Here is a 23,357-nt window from a genome sequence, read left to right on the forward strand (position 1 = left end):
GTATGAAGGAAACAGACTGTTGCTTCCTCTGTGTGTATGTGGGCACAAATCCTGTCCCTTGCAATGATAACACCAACAGAAGTTTTGCAGGATTCTGGAAAAAATTCAGGATGAAGCTTGTACGGGAAACATGAATAATTGCATGGCCCTCATGTGAGCATTCTCCTTTCAGGCAGTGACTGGGCCCTGGCTATTAATATGTACTGATGCAGAAACAAGTTTAATTGGATATCTACACACTTCTAACCCATGACTACAACGTTATAAAGCTGCTGAGACTATAAACATCAGTATTCCATCAAGAACAGAGTGCCCCACTGCATTGTGTACAACTGCCTACACTCTTCCCAAGGCACAACAGAAACCTGTAAGACAAGTAATTTAGGGGTTTTTTTTACTGTGTTCTGTGAAAATTCACACAAATCAATGCCATATTTTGTACTGTTCCCTGCTGTAGGGACCACAATATTTTACAGATTCTTAACCAAATGTTTCTGTGAGGAAGCTCTTCTTGAGTTAATCATATGTAGTCTTTACTGTCACTATGCTTTTATAATGTCAGTGTGACCTAGGGTGGAACGCCTATAAAAGTAATGCCCGAGCTGTATTTTTGTCAGTTTTAATTCATAATTTTGTAACGCATTTCCAAGGTCGATCGGGTTTTTCTCTACAGGTGACAGACACGGGCCTGGTTGGCTCTGCCCCACTGAGGGCCCTGTCCTCAGGGCACAGGGGTCTCCCTGCCCTGCCCTGCCCTGCCCAGCCGCTGGTCCCACACAGCTTGCAGGGCCCTGGATGCCCTGCAGACGTTTTGCCCTGTCTCAGATTTCTTAAGAAATTGTTCCTTGGAGTCCAAAGTGAGTTTGTTGTAAGCAATTTTTTGGCAATATGCTGCCAGGGCCTTGAGCGCAGTCTCCAGTGAGGCTGGCTGCAGGGGAGCTCAGTGCTGACGCAGCCCAGGGCGGCCCTGTTTTGCTGTCACCTGGGAGAAGCTCCCAGATGCATGGTAGGGCAGCTTCAGCTATGGCCAACCCCCAGCCCGTTGGGGGCTGCTCTCAGCTGAGGCCCCACTGGTGGCATCCCTCAGCTCCAGTCCCGCCATATTGCAGTCAGGCCTGGGTCTGCCATGGGCTCTGCTAAGCCAGACCCAGGCGCACCTGCGGGCTGATGTCCGGGCCTGGCCGTGACCTGTCCCCAGGGAGGTGTCCGATGTGCAGGGCTGTGGCAGCCCTGGGCTGCCTTCCTGCCTCCCTGCTCCTCGGCTGGGGCACTGGGACAGGCCCTGGCTGTGGGGCCTGCCAAGCCCTCCCAGTTATACTGTTTCCTTCTTTTTTCAGTCTCAGGCTCAGCTTGTGAATGAAAGCTAAATGCAACGAAGGCAAGAAGGACTCTTGTATCCTTTTTTCCTTTCCCCTCATGGTATCTATGATTAATAAGCTTCAAAGTGTACAAAATTCTCCAAAGAGAAAAGGTTTACATAGAAGTAAGTTTTAAATTTTCCTGATGAGAAGTTAGGGAATTTTCATGTAAGGACACTTAGCTTCTTTTTTGTTAAAAAGAGAAAATGTTAATATGTAATATGTTTTTTATTTTTTAGTTTTTTGATAATGGCAAGGAAAGGAAATAGTCTATTCTAGATATTGCTTATTTTCAATTCTGGTATGCTTACTAGGAAAGCATTAGAATATGGAAGTATTCAGTTGGTAAAACAGCCCTTTTTGTATTTATAACTTTAATTTTCTACCATTCTCACTGATCTAGCAGAAAATAAATTGGGGAAGAAAATTTAATTGGATGAATGGACTGAGACTCATCTACTTTACAGCTTATATGCCTTAGAAGTATACACAGAGTGCTTTAACATGTGCCTGATGAAATGTAGAGGGATAATTAGTGTTCCATATTTTCACTAGTTCTTTGGCCATTATTAGCTCAAATGTGCTTCAAAATTAAGGCTTTCCAATTTTAATCAAAGATACACTGATTCAGTATTTTCTTTGTTAGTGTGCAAACAGAATGCTGGTTCCTCTACCTAAGAGGTTTGTTAACTCTGTAAACCAGTGTTATGCCACAGGAACATTAGCCTTGGGATCATTTTTTCCTTTTAAAGACAGAAGTGGAGAGTGATCTCATTATGATGAAAACAGTCATGTAAAATCCCTAAAAGTATATCAAGAGGAGTGAACAGAGGACTTATGCCACTTCCCAGTGTTAAAAATCTCTAGTGTGCTGAATCCTGAAATGTCTCCTTTTTCTGGCAGGATGGTAAAATCCTGACTGTGAACACAGTTAGTTTTCGACACGTTTAAGTCTCCCTTAAAGACATTTCTAATAGGAAGCCTATTTGTTTTTAATAAGAGCAATATCTGTGGTGTGTGGAAAATTTAGGAGAAGTATAACATGCAGTGACAATTGAAATTTAGCTATATTTGTTTAACTGATTTTTAATGCTATGCACTTCTCAAAAAAATAACCAGTTACCTTTTAAGAAATTATCTAATGGTGCTGGATATTAATTTTGGTACGACCATCAAAATGCAAGAGACATCAGGAGACTTTCCTTAGAGTGCAGTTTAGCTTGTCGTATTGAACATATGTTATATCAGCTTGCTTTTTTTCTGCTGTGCTCTAACATTGACTGAGTCAAATACCAAAACAAATGAAAATATCAGAGACAACACTGGTCTTTGTGAAGAATATAGGGATATTATCTGTCCTGGAAGGAAGTAAAAAACCCTCTCCAAATACCAGATACTAATGCTGCAGAATGCAATTAGAGTGAAGATGGAGGAGAAATGTTTGAATCATCTTATTATTACAGACACCTTGTGATTCTGCCCTCACCGCCCCCTCCCCCCCCCGATATCCAAAAAGCTGTTATTTTGAAGATAGCATCTATATTTAAATAACATATTGACCTCTAAGAATCTGGCTTATCACAAACTCCAGATAAAAGTCCGCTGCCTTCTAAACCTGTTCAAGAGTTTTGACATGAATTAACAAATAACAGCACTTTCTTCATGTCCTATAAATATGCTTCATGTGCTTCAGTGTAAAATTCTCCATTGGCTGTAATTTATGTGGCCTCAGGTGTGATCATTCTTTCTGTGGAACAATATAAAGAGACCAGTTCCGAATATTTTTTCAGGAGATAATTAAATACTAGCAAGCAGAAATAGACACTGGAGAGTGATCAGTTTGCAAAGGCATTTCTGTATGTAGAAAATGAGTCAAAAATTAGACTTTTCCCACCCTCACTGTTTACAGAAATGAACAGGCTGCACCTGTATTACATGCAGAAATAATGTCAATGTTATTTTTAATGAAGAGGCTAACCAAAATGTCAACATTTAGCTTAATTAATGTAAGTTAATTACAGTTGTATAGTTCTTCATTCAGTAGTATTTGAGCACTCAGGTGACCCTATCAAAACTCAGCTCATTCAATGACAACTTAATATTTCCTTCAATTTGCAGCCTGACTAGAGGTTCTGAGAAGCAGGGAAAGGGGAAATAATTATGGTTACAATATAGGGGTGTTGATATTCAACTTCTGCTGAACACAATAGCTCTATCTGGTCACCTGAATGTAGGTTACTACTTCTTACTCTGAGACATGCCAGGGTATCTGAGACATGAGCACAGGACTGGCATATATGACAGAGGACTTTTATAGGGTGCCTTTGGGGACAGTAGCTGATGGTCAGGTGGGAGCATTTCAAACATGTCTAGACACCTCCCTTTGTATAAACAAGTGATTCCTGCCCTGTCTCTCTCCTTTCCATTATCTCAAATTCTGCTTGCTGATGCCCAAGGAACACGGGGGACTGAGCTTGGGCCTGGAACTGAACTAAACCCAGAACTGCCTCTCCATGATTTCTTTGGCATTTGGGGAAAAAAAAATAAATTTGTGGTGGGTTGACCCTGGCTGGAGGCCATGTGCCCACCAGAGCCACTCTATCACTCCCCTCCTTAACTAGACAGGGGAGAAAAGGTATAACGAAAGGCTTGTGGGTCGAGATAAGGACAGGGAGAGATCACTCACTAATTATCGTCACGAACAAAACAGACTGAACTTAGAGAAAAAATTCATCTAATTTATTACCAAGCAAAACAGACTGGAGGAATGAGACATAAAATCAACTCTTAAAACACGTCCCCCCACCCCTCCCATTTTCCCAGGCTTAACTTCACTCCTGGCTGCAACCTCCCCCCCTCTCAGCAGCACAGGGGGATGGGGAATGGGGGTTACGGTCAGTTCATCACACGTTGTTTCTGCCACTTCTTCATCCTCAGGGGGAGGACTCCCCTGCTCCAGCATGGAGTCCCTCTCACAGGAGACAGTCCTTCATGAACTGCTCCAGCATGGGTCTCTCCCACAGGGTGCAGACCTTCAGGAGCAAACTGCTCCAGCGTGGGGTCCCCCACGGGGTCACAAGTCCTGCCAGCAAACCTGCTCTGGTGTGGGTCCCTCTCTCCACGGGTCCACAGGTCCTGCCAGGAGCCTGCTCCAGCATGGGCTTCCCATGGGCCACAGCCTCCTTCAGGTGTCTCCACCTGCTCTGGCATGGGGTCCTCCACAGGCTACAGGTGGAATCTCTACACCCCCTCATCCTTCCTCCATGGGCTGCAGGGGGACAGCCTGCTTCACCATGGTCTTCTTCACCACGGGCTGCAGGTGGAATCTCTGTTCTGGCGCCTGGAGCACCTCCTCCCCCTCCTTCTTCACTGACCTTGGTGTCTGCAGAGTTTCTTACATCTTCTCACTCCTCTCTCTGGCTGCAAAAGCTCCCTCTAACTTGTTTTTATCCCTTCTTAAATATGTTATCACAGAGGTGCTGATTGGCTTGGCCTTGGCCAGCGGCGGGTCCGTCTTGGAGCCGGCTGGCATTGGCTCTATCAGACACAGGGGGAGCTTCTAGCAGCTTCTCACAGAAGCCACCCCTGTAGCGCTGCCCCCCCGCTACCAAAATCTTGCCACGCAAACCCAATACAAAATTGATGAGCATAAATTTTGAAAAAAAAAAAAAAAAATTTGAAAGTTACAAAACCTCAACATTTATTTTCAAAATTGTTCTTGTGTATATTCTGCATTCTTTACTTTTCTTCTGATTTTTGGTTTATTATTTTTAATTTGGTTTCCTAAGGAAGTGAGATTTGCACAATCATATGGACTTCCCATTTGTCTGACTCCCCAGTTGTCAAATAACTAAAATTTCCATGACAACTTAAAAGTTTCACTGGAATCAGTGGCTTTGTAAAGAAGAATTAATTGGAAGAAGACCAGGAAGAAGAACACACTGTTATCCCTTCTGCCGGGCACTAACCCACAGTTAGTTACTACATAGGAATGGTACAAAGGTCCTTCTAGATGCTCTGCAGACTGTACTGGCTCTTGGCCAGACAGCAGGATGCAAAAGGCAGCTAGAGAACACAAAAGGAGCTGGAGCATCAGGAGGTCCTATAGACCAAAGAACTGAGGGAACTGGGAAAGAAGCAGAGGTACAGAAGAGACGGATATGGGAAACACTGTGACTGGCACGAAGGGCCATCATATGGGAAGAACCACAGTTACTCCAACAAAGTGGAGGGGACATAAGGGCTTTATCAGTTTTGCTGTTCATAGTATAAGTGTTCTTACAACCTGTCAGTAGTAACAGAACAACCTAACATGAAATCTCTATGCTATTCTGTTCTAGCTATGGCATGCTATTATTCACAATCTAAAAGACTAAAATGTTGTGAACTAGTATTGTCAAGACAAATGTCATCAAGACAAATGACACTAACCACTAGATACCCACTTGAGTAGATCAAGGGTAATTATGCATTTTGCACAAATATACTTATAGATACTCAGCTTATGAATTAGTGCTATAAGAGATCTGTGGATATTCACACATGTGGAGGCATTCACAAGTAGAACTCCATGGGTAGACTCCACCTGATTAGGAAGAATATTTTTCTGAACTCAAGGCTGACACAACTGACCTAATGAGTTTTAAACTAAGACAAGAGGAATATATGAAAGACAGATGATCTCTGAGCCCATTTTTACAATACAGAAAAAATCTCCAGTGAAAGGAGATAAAGGAAAAATAGATAAAGGAACTCTACAAGACGAAAGGATGAGAAAGAAACTAATAGCAGAAGAAACAGTCAGATGAACAGTACTTACAGAGATAGGACTATACCACAATCTGGACAGGAAGGTGAATGAGATCAGTAAGAATCAGCTGAGAAATTAATATGTAAATTTGAAGACCATAGATAAGAACTGGAGGACTGAAGAACATAAAAATGGATATTGTAAAGGATAAAATAGACAGGGAAGAATAATAATAATAATGAAGGAATAGTTATTATAGAGAGGAAACTTCAGTAAATAAAGGTAATGGTGGATTAGCATTGTATATTACTGCTATGATAGACCATATTTAGAAAAAGGTATTACATAGATAGAACAGTGTTTTTGTGTGTGCAAAAATCAATTTAGGGAAGGGTTACTAAGAGTCTCCTGGGGACATATGAGGTGTCTGGTTCTGAATATAGATTGATTCTGCTATATTGCTCATAGAAAGATAACTGTCACTACAAAGTATTTCATTATAGGAAGCTCTAAACTTTCAGACGCAAACTGTAGAAAAAAGTAGTACTAATCATAGAATAGAATTATAGAATCCTTTTAGGCTGGAAAAGAACCTTAAGATCATTGAGTCCAACCATAAACCTAAAACTGCTAAGTCCACCACTAAACCATGTGCCTAAGCATCACATCTACATGTCTTTTAAAAACCTCCAGGGATGGTGACTCAACCACTTCCCTGGGCAGCCTGTTCCAATGATTGACGACCATTTCTGTGAAGAATTTTTTCCTAATATCCAATCTAAACCTCCCCTGGTGCAACTTGAGGCCATTTCCTCTTGTCCTATCACTTGTTACTTGAGAGAAGAGACCAACACCCTCACTACAACCTCCTTTCAGGTAGTTGTATAGAGCAATAAGGTCTCCCCTCAGCCTCCTTTTCTCCAGACTAAACAGCCCCAGTTCCCTCAGCTGCTCCTCATAAGACTTGCTCTCTAGACCCTTCACTAGCTTCATTGCTCTTCTTTGGATGCACTCCAATGTCTCTCTTGTAGTGAGGGGCCCCAAATGTCACTGATATGGTAACTAACTTACATTCTAGATAAATATTGGCATCTTATCTATCTGAGGGAAGTTTTTGCTAAGGTGTTCAGTTGGAACACCTTGGGTAAACTGGAGAAGATAGGTGTCTGAGACCGTCTAAGGAATCTGAAGGTACACAAGTCCATAGGACCTGATGAGATGCATCCACAGGTCCTGGGGGAACTGGCAGATGAAGTTGCTAAGCCACTATCTATCATGTTTGAGAAGTCATGGCAATCCACTGAAGTTCCCACTGACTGGAAAAGGGGAAACATAATCCCCATTTTTAAAAAAGGAAAAAAAGAAAGAGCCGGGATACTACAGGCCTGTCAGTCTCACCTCTGTGCCCAGCAAGATCACGGAGCAGATCCTCCTGGAAGCTCTGCTCAGGCACATGGAAAATAAGGAGATGATTGGTGACAGCCAACATGGCTTCACTAAGGGCAAATCGTGCCTGACAAATTTGGTGGCCTTCTATGATGGAGTTACAGCATTGGTGGATAAGGGAAGAGCAACTGACATCATCTACCTGGACTTGTGCAAAGCATTTGACACTGTCCCACATGACATCCTTGTGTCTAAATTGGAGAGATGTGGATTTGACAGATGGACCACTCAGTGGATAAGGAATTGGTTGGATTGTCACACTCAATAGCTCAATTTCCAAGTGGAGAACAGTGACAAGTGGTGTTCCTCAGGGGCTGGTATTGGCACCAGCACTGTTTAACAGCTTTGTTGGCGACATGGCCAATGGGATTGAGTGCACCCTCCGCAAGTTTGCTGACGACACCAAGCTGTGTGGTGCGGTTGACACGCTGGAGGGAAGGGATGCCATCCAGAGGAACCTTGACAGGCTTGAGAGATGGGCCCATGTGAACTTCATGAAGTTCAACAAGGCCAAGTGCAAGGTCCTGTGCATGGGTCAGGGCAATCCCAAGCACAAATGGGCAGATAATGGATTGAGAGCAGACCTGAGGAGAAGGACTTGGGAGTGTTGGTCGACGAGAAGCTCAACATGACTCAGCAATGTGTGCTTGCAGCCCAGAAAGCCATGTGTACGTGTCTGGCTTATACCACAAACCTTATCCTAGAACTGAGAAACATTTGTAAGGTAAATTAAAAGCTATTATTACAAGCCATATTAAAAGGTAAATTAAAGCTGGACATGACCCGGCAATGTGTGCTCGCAACCCAGAAAGCCAACCGTATCCTGAGCTGCATCAAAAGAAGTGTGACCAGCAGGTTGACCACCTCTCCTATGAGAACAGGCTGAGAGAGTTGGGATTGTTCAGCCTGGAGAAGAGAAGGCTCCGGGGAGACCTTATAGCAGCCTTCCAGTACCTGAAGGGGCCTGCAGAAAAGCTGGAGAAGGACTGTTTACAAGGGCATGTAGTGATAGGACAAGGGGTAATGGCCTTAAGCTGAAAGAGGGTAGATTTAGGCTAGATATTAGGAAGCAATTCTTCACTGTGAGGGTGGTGAGGCACTGGAACAGGTTGCCCAGAGAAATTTTGGATGCACCATCCCTGGAAGTGTTCAAGACCAGCTTGGATGGCACTCTGAGCACCCTGGTCTAATGGAGGGTGTCCCTGCCCATAGCAGGGGTGGGGTGGAACTAGATGATCTTTCAGGTCACTTCCAACCCAAGCCATTCTCTGATTCTATGATATCCTCACTGTATTTTTCATATATTCCTTTTAAATATATACATGCTTGGTACTTCTTTGGTCAGCTCAGCCTGACCAATTGCAGCAGAATACTATAACCTCATTAGCAAATTAACCTCTATTGTAAAAATGACTGTATTACAGATAGAGGAGGTCAGGACTATCTGCTGCAGCAGGTCATGTCCTGGCTCTGCCTGCATGCCCGGATGCTTAAGAATCAGCCAGACCCAGATCTCAAAGCTATCTGGACATGTTTGCACATGTTTGTAGTAATCTACTAAGTTGTGACTTTCAGATGGACTTTCTCATACAGACACAGTTTGACATGTACATGGCCACGTGGTTTCCAGACTTGCTTATGCCCCATGGCTGTCCATGCCTGAGCATGTGAATACAGGGATATTTCTCTGGCTTCTGGAGCAACCATGCTGAAAGTTGCAGGTGAGGAAGGCCACTTTTAAACCTGCTGTGGGTATTCAGCACTTCTTACAATTAATAGAGAAAGGAGCAAGAAAATTGTGATAAGTAGGAGCTTATTACTTTAACTTTGCTGTTATCTTTGTTTATGATTATAGATAAACTTCACTTTTCTGAAGCTGATGAATGATGTGTAGAAGTTTCAGCTTCCCAAACAAGTTCCCACCACCATTTTGGCTTTTTGTAGTCGGTAAGTTTGTGACTCATTACCAGTGTCACATGATTTTATCTTGTCTCAGGCTGAATAATTTTTCCTCCTCCCGCAACCTCCCAAGAACTTTCAAGATAGAGGCGTATACACACATGAATATTCATGACCCTTTTGGGAAACATTTATGCAAATGGATATCCACTGGTATGAATGCTTTTGGAAACAAGAACAGAGAGTTCTAAGTGGGAAAGCAAATTTGCATTTTTGTTTCAATAAATAGGTGTGGATTTTTTTTCTGAGTATTCAATCAATTTGACAAACTGGGACTGAGTAGACCCCTATTGCCTAAATACTGTATAGTTAAAGATTTGCATGTTCTAGTTCATGGTTTGCTGGTAGATCATGGTGAAGGTAAATGGTGAATTGTGAAATCATCATTGCAGTCAAAAGGGCTGAAAAGGGTTCATAGAGGTTTGTGAGGAAATTTGGAGGGTCAACAGCCATCCACTCATGCAAAATGGTTAGAACTCCCTGGCATGACAGAAACTGGGAAAAAGGGAAACCTGGAGTGTTTAAAAAGAAAAAACCTCTAGTGATTCCTGAGACACAAAGACACTCACAGAGGTTAAACAATACAGATTTCCTACCTGCCCCTCGCAGGTCAACAATGCATTTTATATAGCAGCCTTTATGAAAAGTCATTAGCCTTTCTCCTTTCAGACTCTTCAAATTCAAGCTTTAGCACAAAGCCCAGTCACAGTGACACACATAACCCTGGTGTTCACTACCCCTTATCCTCCTGCTGGGCACTTGCCAGGGAAGTCTGGCTTCAGCTTCTCTATCATCTCCCAGTAGGCAGTTGAGGACATCAATAAGATCCTCTTGTAGCCTTCTCCTTTTAAAGCTGAAGGAAACTAGTTCTCTCAGCCTCTTCTCATATGTCATATGCTCCAGCAAATGTTTCCATTTTGCATGGAAATGCATTTCAATATAAAAAGTTTTGGGTTTGGTTTTGGTTTGGTTTGTTGGGTTTGGTTTTGTGGTTTTTTTTTCTTTGGAGAGGGCAATAGTTTCATGACTGTTAGAAAACAGTTCATGGTAGAACAAGAAGGCTCTTTCAGGAAAAAATGATGATGCCATAATACCAAGGCTAAACGGCTAAACTGCTTTTAATACTGAAGCCAATATTTATAACATCACTAAGCCATAAGACTATGAGAGATTGGATAGCACCAGTTCAGGAGATACTGGTACTCTCCGTCACAGACCTCAAAAATTTGGCCAGAAGAGATTCTAGCTTGGGATATGTGGTCTTCACAAAATAATACTATCAGATAAACTCTGAATAATTCTACATTTAATGATACTGATTTTATAATGTGGTTAATCTTGATCATCAGTGAAATACAGAAGATAATTAATGATGGCTTATTACAAATCAAAACACTATATTCATATCTTTTACATTGGAAAAGGATAAGATTTTCTTCTTCAGTAAAGGATTGTACATATGTTTGAGGCACTTGACCAAATGGACAAATCCATTCCCATCCAGTTTACGTCTGTTGTATCCTGCAGAGCTTTAGCTGATCCAGTCTTTGCCATGATGATATTTTCTGCTATGTTACTATAAAAAATATAAGGGGACAGAACAAAACTTCATATTAGAAATAAGTACAGAAAGGCAGTACCAGGGATATTTTTATAGCTTTAGTTTACCTGTGATACACCACTGACATAATGAATCCTTTGCAAGGTAAGAAGCATTAAGCTGCTGTGGGAAACTGTAAAAGAAGCTTTAAAGAGTTATTGAGATATTAAAGTGTCATTTTGTATTAAGATCTTGGTCCTAGTAGCATTATAGATGTAGCATCTAATAAGTAATTGAATTTATTCATATGAATGATCCTTATTTAAAGATATCAGGATTTGGTGATGTAAAGCATATATAAGTAAACTAAAATGCAGTAATAAGCATTTAAAGAAAATTTACTGAGAGCTCAGAAATTAACCATAAGGTTGTGCAGGAAGAATGGGAATTTTGGCAGAAGGGCAGCTTGGTTAAGTATGGAGTTTCACATGATCTAAAATGCCAAAAGAGAGTATGCAAGAAATAGAAACAAGAACAGGCAAGAAAGGAGAAAAATAAAACCACTCCAATATGGACTTAAGGTTGAAATCAGGAAAGTCAAAGCCCACTGGAACTAAACCTAAGTAGGGACATACAGTATAACAAGAAAGGATTCTACAAATTATACAAATATGCTAGCAGCATAAAGTATTTCAGAAAAAATGTGTATTTGTGGGTAAATGGTGGAGATGACATATTGGTGGACAACACTGAAAAGGCTGAAGTACTCAATGCCTTTTTCATCTCAGTTTTCCCAAGGAAAGTCTACTTCCAGGCCTCTGTATGCAGTAGCACAGCTTGAGAAGAACATCCTACAGTCTTCAGTAGGGTGCAGCAGGTTTGAGGCTGCTTAGAAATATTAGATGTGTTCACATCCATGAGGTTGGGTGGAATATACCCACAGATGCAAGGAAGTGGCTGATGTAACTCTGAGGGAGGTATCACCCATGAAAAGTCTTGGTGAGTGGAGAAGGTAGAAGAAAAGCAAGAATGACACCTGCATAACTGTAGGTCAGTCAACCTCACCTCAGTCCCATGAAAGAACATGGACCATATCCTCTGGGAATAGATTTTCAAACATATGAAGGATGTATGAGGAGTCAGCACGGGTTTATTATGAGAAAATGACACTTGACTGGCCTGACTGCCTTCTATAATTAAATGACTGGCAAAGTGTGCTTACTAGTAGAAGAAAAACCTCATGCATCAACGCAGGCTTGAAACAGACTGGCCAAGTATAGCTCTGCCAAAAGGGGCGATGGTTATATAGGTTAAATTGAATATGACTCAACAGTATGTCCACCACATGCAAACTGCTTCCTGATCTACAATAGAATAATGTGGTTACATAGATGATAAAGTGTCCAGTTTTGGGCTCCAGTTCACAAAGAATTTGCAGAAACTGCAGGGAGCCCAGAGGTTTACCAAGATTAATAAAGGCTACAGTACTTGACTTATGAGAAGAGGTTGAGGAGGTTGATCTCATTTCACCTGTCAACAAGGAGGTGAATGGGTGAGCTAATAGCTACCTACCACTGCCTGAAGGGGAGTTACAAAGACTAATGGAAGCAAACTCTTCTCAGTAGTGGCATGAGGAGCAGTGGCCAAAACTTCTGGCTTGGGAGGCTGTCCATGAGGGAATAATTCCTCACTAGGAGGGTAGAGGTTTTCCTTAGCAGTTTGTCCTTGGACATTTTCTAGACTTAGCTAGACAAAGCTACAGCTTCTTTGATTTAGTTTTCAGCAGTCTCTCTTCAAGTGGGAGGTTGAATTATAGACCTCCAGAGATCGTTTCTGTGATTCACACTGCTTTTTCACTTTGAATAAACAATGCAATGATTATTCTTGGGTTTTTGCATTATCAAAGCCTTTACTATCTAATCATTAATTATTGACTTATTAAAATGGATGTATATGCATAGAAAGCATTGGTGCATAGGAAGTTCATCAAATGTTATTTTCAGGACTCTGTGTTTTCAAGAAAATAACAACCACAGCCAGTTTCCTTTCTGATATTATTTCCTCAGATTCAGGACATTTTGAAAAGAGTCTTGTCAGCCCTTTTTCCATTTCAGTACTACTTGGGAAGAACTGGGCTGTTCTAATGTGTTAATCCTTCCCAAGATCTTTCTTGCTAACTGTAACAGTTTCAAAAACCTACGTTTTTATAATCAAGAATGACAGATAAGGTCACAAAGCATGTGTTATAAAATAGACTTAAGCAAGATATTGTTTACTACAATATTGCACTTTTAAGATCAATAAATGCTAACGAATGTAGTTTGATTGGATGGAATAAATTTAGTAATAATCCAGTTTACCACTAAGACATAAAAAGAAAGAGGTGGTCAAGCACCTTTTGGCGATTATCTCTTCTGGTGGTCATCTCTTTTGGTGATTAGTTATAAACAGATGAGTAGGATGTAGCATAGAGTTGTGTCCTCTGGTATCTATTTGCAGCAATATATTCATTTACCATGCTATTAGTTTAGTTTCAGGAAAATCAAATACCACCAAAATAAGACCTTAAACAGTCACTATAAATAGTCATGCATGTGCTAAAGCAGTGTATTCAAACACAGGTGTTGATACACATAGGTAAAGAAATAGAATTATTTCTTGTTGGTATTATTGATCTGCTCCATAGTTTTTGCAGCATTCCTCAAACCTAGAGTGGTGTGGTGATCACTTGTGCTTTCAACATAGTTCCTGTTATTTTGTACACAATCTGTCACATTGCCTGTAATTTCAGAAGGACAATATTGCTTTCTGTGTTTACACACTCAACAGTAGCCCTTTATTTCTCATTAATAAGGCTCCTGAACTTGCTTGTATTTATAGTTCTTCCATGGCAGCTGACAGTTTCTTCAGCTTCTTCATTTGGAATGCTGCTGTAATGAATGTGGGTGATACCTGTCAGTAAAAGCTGCCTATGTTTTAAATAAACCTGCCTAGAGATCCATTGCCTCACCTTGTAGAGAGCTTGTGCAAGTATTTCCTTTGGATTTATTTTATAAGGGTTAGGTCCTTCCCCTGACTCCTGCTATCAGCAGTTGTTGGAAAGTCCATAAGCCCTAAATGAAAATGCTGTCTGAGTGGAACTTCAAGAAAAATCACTCTGAGGCACCAGCCTCTTCTGCAACTACAGGAAACTGCTTGTACACCTTTTGTGGAAGCCGTCCTCAACTTAGCTCCAAGGCTTATGTAGACTTAAGAAGTTGCAATCTTTATTGCTGTACTTGGTCCTTGCTTGGAAACCACTGCTGCTTTATCCTGGGATAGAGATAATAAAGACTTGCCTGAATGAAAGATTATAATTGAAACCTGTCAGGTTGTCTAGTACCTGTCTAGCTGTCTATCCATGTGGAAAGCTTCTTACAGATTGCTTCTTGTTTCTTTTTCTGTGTAAAAAGCATTTAGAGATCTTTCAGAACTGTAGTCCTATCCAAAAGATCTTTTCCCTATTCAAAACATAAGGCCAGCACTTCTTTTTTTTGCCCAAACAGCTATGTCTTGAATTTTGCAGTTACACAGTCTTCTTTTTGGCTTTGGCATAAAACAACTCTTTCTCATGTGAAAACTTTCAAACTGTTGCTGCAAAAATCAAACTGATTGCTTGAATTACACGGCTACTGCTTTGACTTCCTGCAGTGGTCTCCTGTTTTCCATTCCTCTCTTGGAGACTTAGTCCCATCTGGCCTGTCATCTCTTAGAAAGTGAGTAAATAATCTCCTCCCAAACCACTTCCACCTTAATTTTGCCAAAGATTCTGAACTTAATTGTCTTGTATTCAAGTTTTACCACAAAAAACTGAGCTTTTTTCTGTGTTGCTCTTTATGTAAAGGAGGGCTCTTCCACAAAATTTTGTGAGCACTCTTCATTTTTTTACCTTTACATCTCCCCTTCAACTCCTAACAAAATGCCTGAAAACAAACCAAACCAAACCAAAAAAACCAAACCAAAACAAAACCCAAAAAAGGAAGAGATTTTGGGCCAAATTCATCCTGCGTACCTTTGGATAATTATTATTTAAATTAGGAGACTAGTCATAGTAGGTTGTCTTTATCTGTCAGTGAAGAGAAACAGTCATCACAATAGAAGGGTATGTGCTTTAATATTGCCATAGGCAATCATAACATGAGCCTAGGGCAAGAAAAGCGAGTATCTCACTTCAGTTCCTTGGTAATTCCAGACTTTGGTAGGCAGCTAACACATGGTGACTGCTCCATATTCGTTATCATGACCATTCCACTCCAGCTTGTCCTAACTCCATCTGTCTGAATCACATCTGGTGATTGTCTTTATTAAAACTGGGTCTTGTTTGGGCTTCTCTTTGGGTCTTTTGTGCAGAAGGGGCTGGCAGCTGCTCTTGAAGCAGTCTGAGTGCCAGAGATCTTCAGCAGAGCTTTAGCTCAGGATGTATACTGTAAATGGCTTTTATTTTCCTGTTTCCAAACTTAATGCCTTTAAACACGTTGAAACACTCATGAAGTTTAAATCCTTCCCATGTGATATGAAAACATTGCAAAAAGCTAATAAATGCATGTTTTGTAGTCTTGCATAACTCAGAAATGGCTGACCCTATGAAAATCAACATGATGTTGAAGGAATTATTTTCCATCTCATGTGCAAATATCAAATTTTTGCTCAGTTGTGGAAAGAAAAAGGATATGAAGATGGATCCAAGTCTCCACTATGCTTTCAAGTTTCTATTAGTTCCAGATCTCTTATGCCCTTGACATTTGTATGAGATCTTTGCCTGGAATTTATACTGACTAGACAGGAGAACAGGACTAAATTATTATTCCTTTTTGTTTGATGCATTATATGGAAATGTAGTTAAATCTTTTTTATTCTTCTGCTGAGATGTAGAAGAAAAGAATGTTGTTGGTGCCTCAGACAGAGGCATTGAATATGTGTTTCTGTGAGAATTTTATCATGCCTGGAATTTCGGAAGGAGCAGATAGGAATGGGAGAAATGCCATGGAAACACCTGGGTTTACAACTACATAAATGTGTAACTATACCATCACTCTACTAGAAAAAGCCTTTTTTGATCGGTTTATTAAATCCTCATGCTCTACATTTATGGACTGTCTTCCTTATTTTTCAATTTGTTACTAACAGATTAATTTAAAGCACAATTATAATCCATGGAAAAGTTAGGGCTGGAGTTTGTAGACTTCACTGGCTAGGTTTCTTATTATTACTTCTCTGTGTTAACTTTTCTCTCCTTTTCAGTCATTTTGGATGAAATTTTCTTGATGAGTACATGTCACAGTAACTTGAAGATCAAACCTCAAAATTCAGAAATCTGGGAGGTTTAACACAGATAGATGGTGTTCGGGAGAAGACCAGACTTGAATTTTCCACTAGTTCAAGTATTTTTTTTGTTATGGCCAGGTGAATCATGATTTCTCATCAAATCCATAGTAAAATACCACAGCAGATAATGATTTCCCTCATTAGCCAGGCATTGAAGTGTTTAGCCAGACTCTGAAGCTGCAGTGGCCTCAGAATAATACCTGCTGTCAGCAAGATTTTTAGATGTGCTGCACATGCTGCATTGGAAATGCCTATGCCTGTGCATACTTTTATGTTCCTGATGATGCACTTGGCAATCCAACAAATAGAAGCGTTGTGGTGTTGGTCAGTTCTTTCACTAGATGGCAATAAGCGCCAGGGCCTTTAGTCAGTATTTGTTGTGCTTTCCACATTGCAGAAGTCACTTGATTTCTGACATATCCGTTTCCTGCAGTTTTACAACCACTTGTGAATTTTTGGGAATTATTCAGGTCTCTGGTCCAATGACTCCTATCTCTCTAAAATTGTCTGAGCTCAGTCAGCCAAAAGGAAAATCCAAAGCTGGGAAAACAACCTATTGGTTTTAAATCTACTTGTTTTTTCTAGATGGCCAACAAGTTACTTGCAAACAGGGATAATGCAGACATCAATTGCTTTTATACCTAAGACTGGCAGTATTTTATTTTTTGACAATAAGTTTAAAGCTAGGTGAGTTACACAGCTTCAAATTCTACCAGGGTCTTTTTCCTATTGTTTTTGCTTTGTGATCTGGTGTTTGAGTCAAGTCTCTTTCAGTAGAGGCTTTTGCCAGTTCCTTCTGTGTGTTGTTTATGAGGTTGTGGCTAGTGAGATGCATTACTCCAGGAGTGTGCTCCATTTTGATGACCACAGCCTCCTGTTCTGAGAGTGAGACCAAGACTTTCGTGGTTTTGCCCCAGCCAGCAGCTGAGCACCACGCAGCCACTCACTCACTCCCACCCATCAGGATGGGGGAGAGAATTGGAAGAGTTAAAGTGAGAAAACTCGTGGGCTGAGATAAAGACAGTTTAATAGGTAAAGCAAAAGCTGCGCACGTAAGCAAAGCAGGACAAGGAATTCATTCACCACTTCCCATGGGCAGGCAGGTGTTCAGCCATCTCCAGGAAAGCAGGGCTCCATCACACGTACTGGTTACTTGGGAAGACAAATGCCATCACTCTGAACGCCGCCGCCCCAAGCTTCTTCTTCCCTAAGCTCCTTATAAATTGAGCATGACGTCATATGGTATGGAATATCCCTTCGGTCCGTTTGGGTCAACTATCCTGTCTGTGTCTCCTCCCAGCTTCTTGTGCATCCCCAGCCATCCTGCTGGCAGGGTGGTGTGAGAAGCAGAAAAGGCCTTGACTCTGTGTAAGCACTGCTCAACAACAACAGGTCTGTATAACAAAAACATATTATCAACACTGTTTCCAGCACAAATCCAAAACATAGCCCCATAGTAGCTACTATGAAGAAAATTAACCCTCTCAGCTGAAACTAGGACAAAGACAGTTTCTGAATGTGCAGAAAAATCATGACATCCCTGCCCCTGTATATATCACATGATGGATGCCAACATCTCCTGGTCAGTGACAGGAAAGCTAGAAAACTGGCTTATCTGCTGTAATTTTAAGTATGTAATGCAAGTGACTTTCATGATAGAGCTAAAGTTTTGAAAGGACAGACCATGTGTTGCTGTGGTACGTTACCATTTTATGTATGTGTCCTCTGAGCACACGGCTATGCGGAGAATAACCGTTAAACATGCAAATCAACAACCTGTTCACCAGTCTGAAATTAGAAAGGAAGTTGGATATGAAACAGACTTATGAAGTTGGACCAGAAAAGCCTGACAACTCACAGTGCAAAAAATAATTGATTTATCAGACTGCATTCTTTCCTCTATGCTGAGGGAAAATCTCCAGGAAATATACTTCCTGAGAGATCTTCCCTGTTTCTGTCTGTATCAGAAAAGCAACAGAAATAACCTTTCTGGTGGCTTCCTCCCAGTCTCAAACTGTGCAGACAAAATAATTTAATGATGTCTACATTCATTGTCCCCTTTGTAGTTGGAGAAATTCTACTGTTGTTTTTTCACTTTTTGAACTTTGCAAAGAGTGCAGTGTCCAGAGCCATTTACTATATGTGAAGATATGCACAATTTTATTTCTTTTTAGCTAATCCATTTCCTATATTTCTGAATATATAATGAACTTTTTACACCTCCTGGACGAAGACAAAAATACTGCAGAAACATTTGAGCCTTGATATTGCATTCTGTCTTTACCCAAAGGAAACACAAATGGTAGGGCTCCAAGAAAGATAATTTTAATTATTTTTGCTTCGTGGAGCCTGATTCATAAGTATGTAACACTGGTGATCTTATTGCTATGATTTCAGACCTCTTGCTTTCCCATTAAAAATATCTCTTTGCAATTTGTTTCAGTACATTTATTTCATGGTGCTGCTAATGATGTTGATCATACCCCAAAAGGGAGTGGGAGAATAGCTGGTCCTACATCAAATGGTTACAGGCAAGAATACAGCTTCCATCTACTGAGAAATCAGTCCCGTTTCCAGGACAAAGGTACCTTCCTCTTATCCTTCTATTCTCTTTTGAGCTCACTGTAATTATGGTGAACATTTCCATAGCTTCCAGAACATGGAAAAGGCAATTACAAATAACTAAAGTTTGAGCTCAATGAGTTTTGAATAACCAAAGTTCATGAAGTTAACTGGCATAAATCTCAAAGGATTCAGCACTCACTTTGAATGTTTCCAAAATTAAATCCATTAATTAATTTAACTTGAATTAGAAAGTTGTGCTGCAGCAATACAATGTCCAAAATGAACTCAATTTAGTGAGACTACTTGGTTTAATTAGATGCCCCTCTATAGCATTGTACTTATAGGAATGATGTTGGATGGCTTGGTTGAGACAACAGTTTGTTTATGTGAAGGACAAGACTTATATTTCTTTCAGAATTATCTTTTTCCAGAAGAGTTCCTAAAACAAATTGTCCTTGCCCCTTTTAATGTACAAAATGACACAGCCCCTCTAGACTTCTCTCTCCTTGAGTTTAGGTCCTCTAATGCACCAAAAAAGGTTGCAATAACCTTTTATTGCATCTTATTGTTATAGCATCTAATTTTTAAAATGGTAATTACAGATGGATGAAGAAGCATGAGCAATTTTAAACAGTGATTAGCAGCATTTATATGCCAGGGAAAAAACACAATATGCCAAAGAAAATGAAGCTTATCTGGCCTTTCCACTTGTCTTACAAATCATCTACAAATTAATAACCACTGACAATTTCATGAAACAGTGTCAATCTTCATGATGACTGGCTGCTGTTCAAAGAAAAATGAGAAATGAGGGGATAAAAAGGTTTTATAGGAATTATCTATTCAAAAGCAAGCACAGAAGGAGGGTTAGGTGAGACAAAACAATGGAAAACACTTACACCAGCTTTTAGTTAATCAACAAAACTATTATTTAGCTTATAGCACCAAAAGAATTTGGCTACGTCAAAATGAAAATCAAGATAATAGGTAGCAATTTACCATACGAAATGGGAACTGTTTAATATAAAATATGGTGGGTTTCCTTAACAGAATCACTGAATTCCAGAGGTCATAAAAAACTACTGTGGTTTAAAAGTTTCTGTGAAATCAAATTAAATATTTCCTTCCCGTCATGTTCCACCAGTGAACATTGAAGCTTTGGGAGCCATCATATTCTCTAAGTCTTAAGGCTTACTAATACTAAGGGCTTTTTAAAGTTTCAGTGTTTATAAATCAAGGTGATGACTCAAGATATTCTGGCTAGAATAAACATTAGAAAGACTGTTCACTTTTCATCAATGCATGAACAGGTCATCTATTACAATGGGGAAGCAACTTCTGGCGTTTGATACAGATTTTAGGAGAGGGCTACTTATATGAACGACACAATAATTATCTGAGTGCAGAGATGTTGTCCCTTCCACGATGTTGACTTCTATATCTTTATCTTTCTATTCCCAGCTACTTATTCCTTTCATTCCATTTCATTCTAACAGGTCATCAGCACATTTAACTGAATGTCTGAGACTATCAGGAACCATTTTCAGTACAGTCACCATTATCTTAATGGAGCCCTAGAACAGAGCACTCACTGTTAAAAAGGTAATGCTTGACAACAAACAAATCTTTCACATATTATGATTTGTTAGGCTAAACTTAATAACTCCCTCAGAGCATTACTATTTCAAATAGCTCTGTGACAGAACTGTAGCAAGTGTTAAAATTTTGCAATTGCACTGTTGTTATACTTTGCATGTTACTGCAATAAAGACTAGAGTTTCCTAGCAATTCTAGCCAGCACAGCATGTATGAAAATGTTGATTTAGATATTGCCTACCAAAATGATGCAGTGCCCTTCTTGATAATGTTTTTATAGTGATGTGTTTGCGTTGGCTTGTAAGTTTATGTGTAGGAACCATGTTTAATGATTCTAAATTATTTTTGTTAAAAACTTGCTCCGTTTATGACTAAATATTCTACTGGTTAATCGTGAAAATTCCAGTTAAGTTCTGATTCTTTCACAGATAACCCAGGTCTGCCTGGGTAGGATTCATCTCCACCTAACCTCAAATATCTACATCTGAACTAGCCACCTTGGAATCCCTTTAAAGCCAACACAGACAAACTGGTCTTACTGGAGTCAAGTGTACAGTGCTCCTCATCTGAGAGTGCATATCCAAATTAAGTCAGATGAATCAAATCCTCATCTCTTTTCTAGTTCAGCCAGAAGCACCCACATGGTGAGCCCCTAAAGAAGGTGAAATTAATTCAGGCTCTGAAACCTTCAATTCTACTTATACATGTTTGAGCTTGTGTAGTCCTAATGCTCCCTGTAGGTACTGTGCCTATGGAAAGGCTTGGCACTTGGGAAACACTTCTCTTGATATATAAGAAGTAACAAGTTCAGCTCATTCTTATGCTTCATCATAAGAAGTGACTAAGAAGGAAGTAACTTTGAACTTACTAATGATCAAATCTGTTCAGTAACAAATTTTGACATTTACATAATCACTTTCCATGAAACCTTGAACTGAAGGAACAGCAATAGAAAAAATCACTGGAAAGAGAACTGTGAATAATTTTTCTTTTCATTCTTTCTCTGCCTTTTTTTTTTCTTTGCAGCAATTATCAGGCTGATAAAGTGAGTAAGAATTGCCATTCCAACAACTATAGCAAAAAGAAATTAGCACCAGATGAGATGTTTGACTTAGATTATCACACAGAGTCTGTCAAAACTGAATGAACAAAATATTGGAAGGATATCTAAACACAGGCTATGACCTCATTCTTCACAGAGAATGAGCATTTTATTGTTGCTTCCTTCATCTGGAGGTATACCAAATGCTGCACACACATGTGTGTCCAATAATTCAAGCATCAGCCTCTTTTAGCTCTGGCCAGCACTTAGCCAGTCTGTGTAGCCAGCTGAGCAGGTTACTTGGGCAGAATTTTCCTGATTTCAGAGGACCAGCATAGATCCATGCATCTGGTTCTAACATTTGCTGATTTTCATTAGCATTTTTTTTCTCAGTGCAGTACTTTACAAATATCTTTATTGAATTTCATCTAGCTGCTTTTAAGCCATGTCTCATCATGTGAATTTTGAGCCTGTTCTCCAAGCCCTTCTCAGGGCTTAATGTCAGCTAAAACCTTTATAAATCATATTCTGCTTTCTGTTATCCAAGTTGCTGATGAAAATGCAACCAGTTATGACTCCAGTTTGGACCTTTGTGGAGCCTCACATGAGACAGTCTTCCAGTTTGACATCAAACTCAGTTATAAACTGCTCTCTATGCATCTGTTTTATGGCTGTTCAATTCAGACCCCTTTACTGCATCGTCAGCACCTCTTCTTAGGTCCAAATGTATAATGTCAGTTACTGCCACCTTTCCTGCTAAGCTATATACCCTGTAAAGAGAGAAACTGGTTTGACAGTGTTTGGTTTTGACAAACACATTTAAGCTCTTGATTTATTACCTTATTATCCTCTAAGTGCTCGTAACTTGATTGTTTAACAATTCCATTTAATCAGATGACTAGCTGGCAGGGAATATTTTGTTCTCAAAGGTTTTCAAGGTGGCATCTAATTATGCCAAAAAATGCTATCATAAGTACATCACTGTCTGCATGGATTGAAACACAGGGGTCCCCCAGGTCGTGCTGGAACTAGAAGAGCTACTACTGAATAAGCTGCTCTGGAAGTGGCCCCAGTACAGAGTTATGCAATGACACAGCAATTCTGACCTCAGGGCAGCTGCTCATGGCTCTGACGGATGCCCTGCTGCATCATGCAGATATACCTGTTTTCTGGAAACTATATCAGGGATGTCCAACATGGTTGTTGCGTACCAGAGAATCTGCCCCCGAGTCCAGCAAGAGCACTGGTCCACAGCCCTGGCCATGCAAGGAAGCCATGTCAAGAAGCGCACACAAATCAGAAAATGAAAAATACAATAGAATAGTGTAGTGACAAGAGCCGGCCAGTGCAAGAGCAGTCACAACAGCTGCTCCTTAGACACAGTCTTTCTGAGTAGAAACAATTTCAAACAGCTGAACACCACAGAAAGCTTGAATCCTCTCTGAGACTTTTTTCTAAAGGATGTACTCACAGCTCAGCACAGATTCCAGCACACCATAAGCTATACAGGAAGACCAGTTTGGTGACAAAATTATTCTCTGGTGGTCAAGAAATCTATAGAACCCAGAGGAAACAAGACAAATAAAAAATTAACTCTGAAACATTTTCAAGTCATTCAGTTTCCTTAGGTGATACTAGAACTGATAGCTGATGATGTACCACACCATACACGAGCATCTGGAAATTACCCTGGTTATCTGCTATGGCCTGAAAGTAGTCTCTTAGGCACCATGACAC

At 40.3% G+C, this 23,357-nt stretch overlaps 1 long non-coding RNA gene across 1 annotated transcript in view; it reads left to right on the plus strand.

The window, feature by feature from the left end:
- LOC129203095 (uncharacterized) overlaps positions 1 to 9,501 on the plus strand; it is a 33,873-nt gene extending 24,372 nt beyond the window's left edge. Inside the window, exon 4 of the long non-coding RNA XR_008575911.1 lies at positions 9,410 to 9,501. This is a non-coding gene — a long non-coding RNA (uncharacterized LOC129203095). The remainder of the gene's footprint in view (positions 1 to 9,409) is intronic.
- The last annotated feature ends 13,856 nt before the right edge of the window (positions 9,502 to 23,357 follow it).

The sequence above is a fragment of the Grus americana genome, chromosome 2 (genome assembly GCF_028858705.1).
Source record: "Grus americana isolate bGruAme1 chromosome 2, bGruAme1.mat, whole genome shotgun sequence".
Classification (NCBI taxonomy): Eukaryota; Metazoa; Chordata; class Aves; order Gruiformes; family Gruidae; genus Grus; species Grus americana.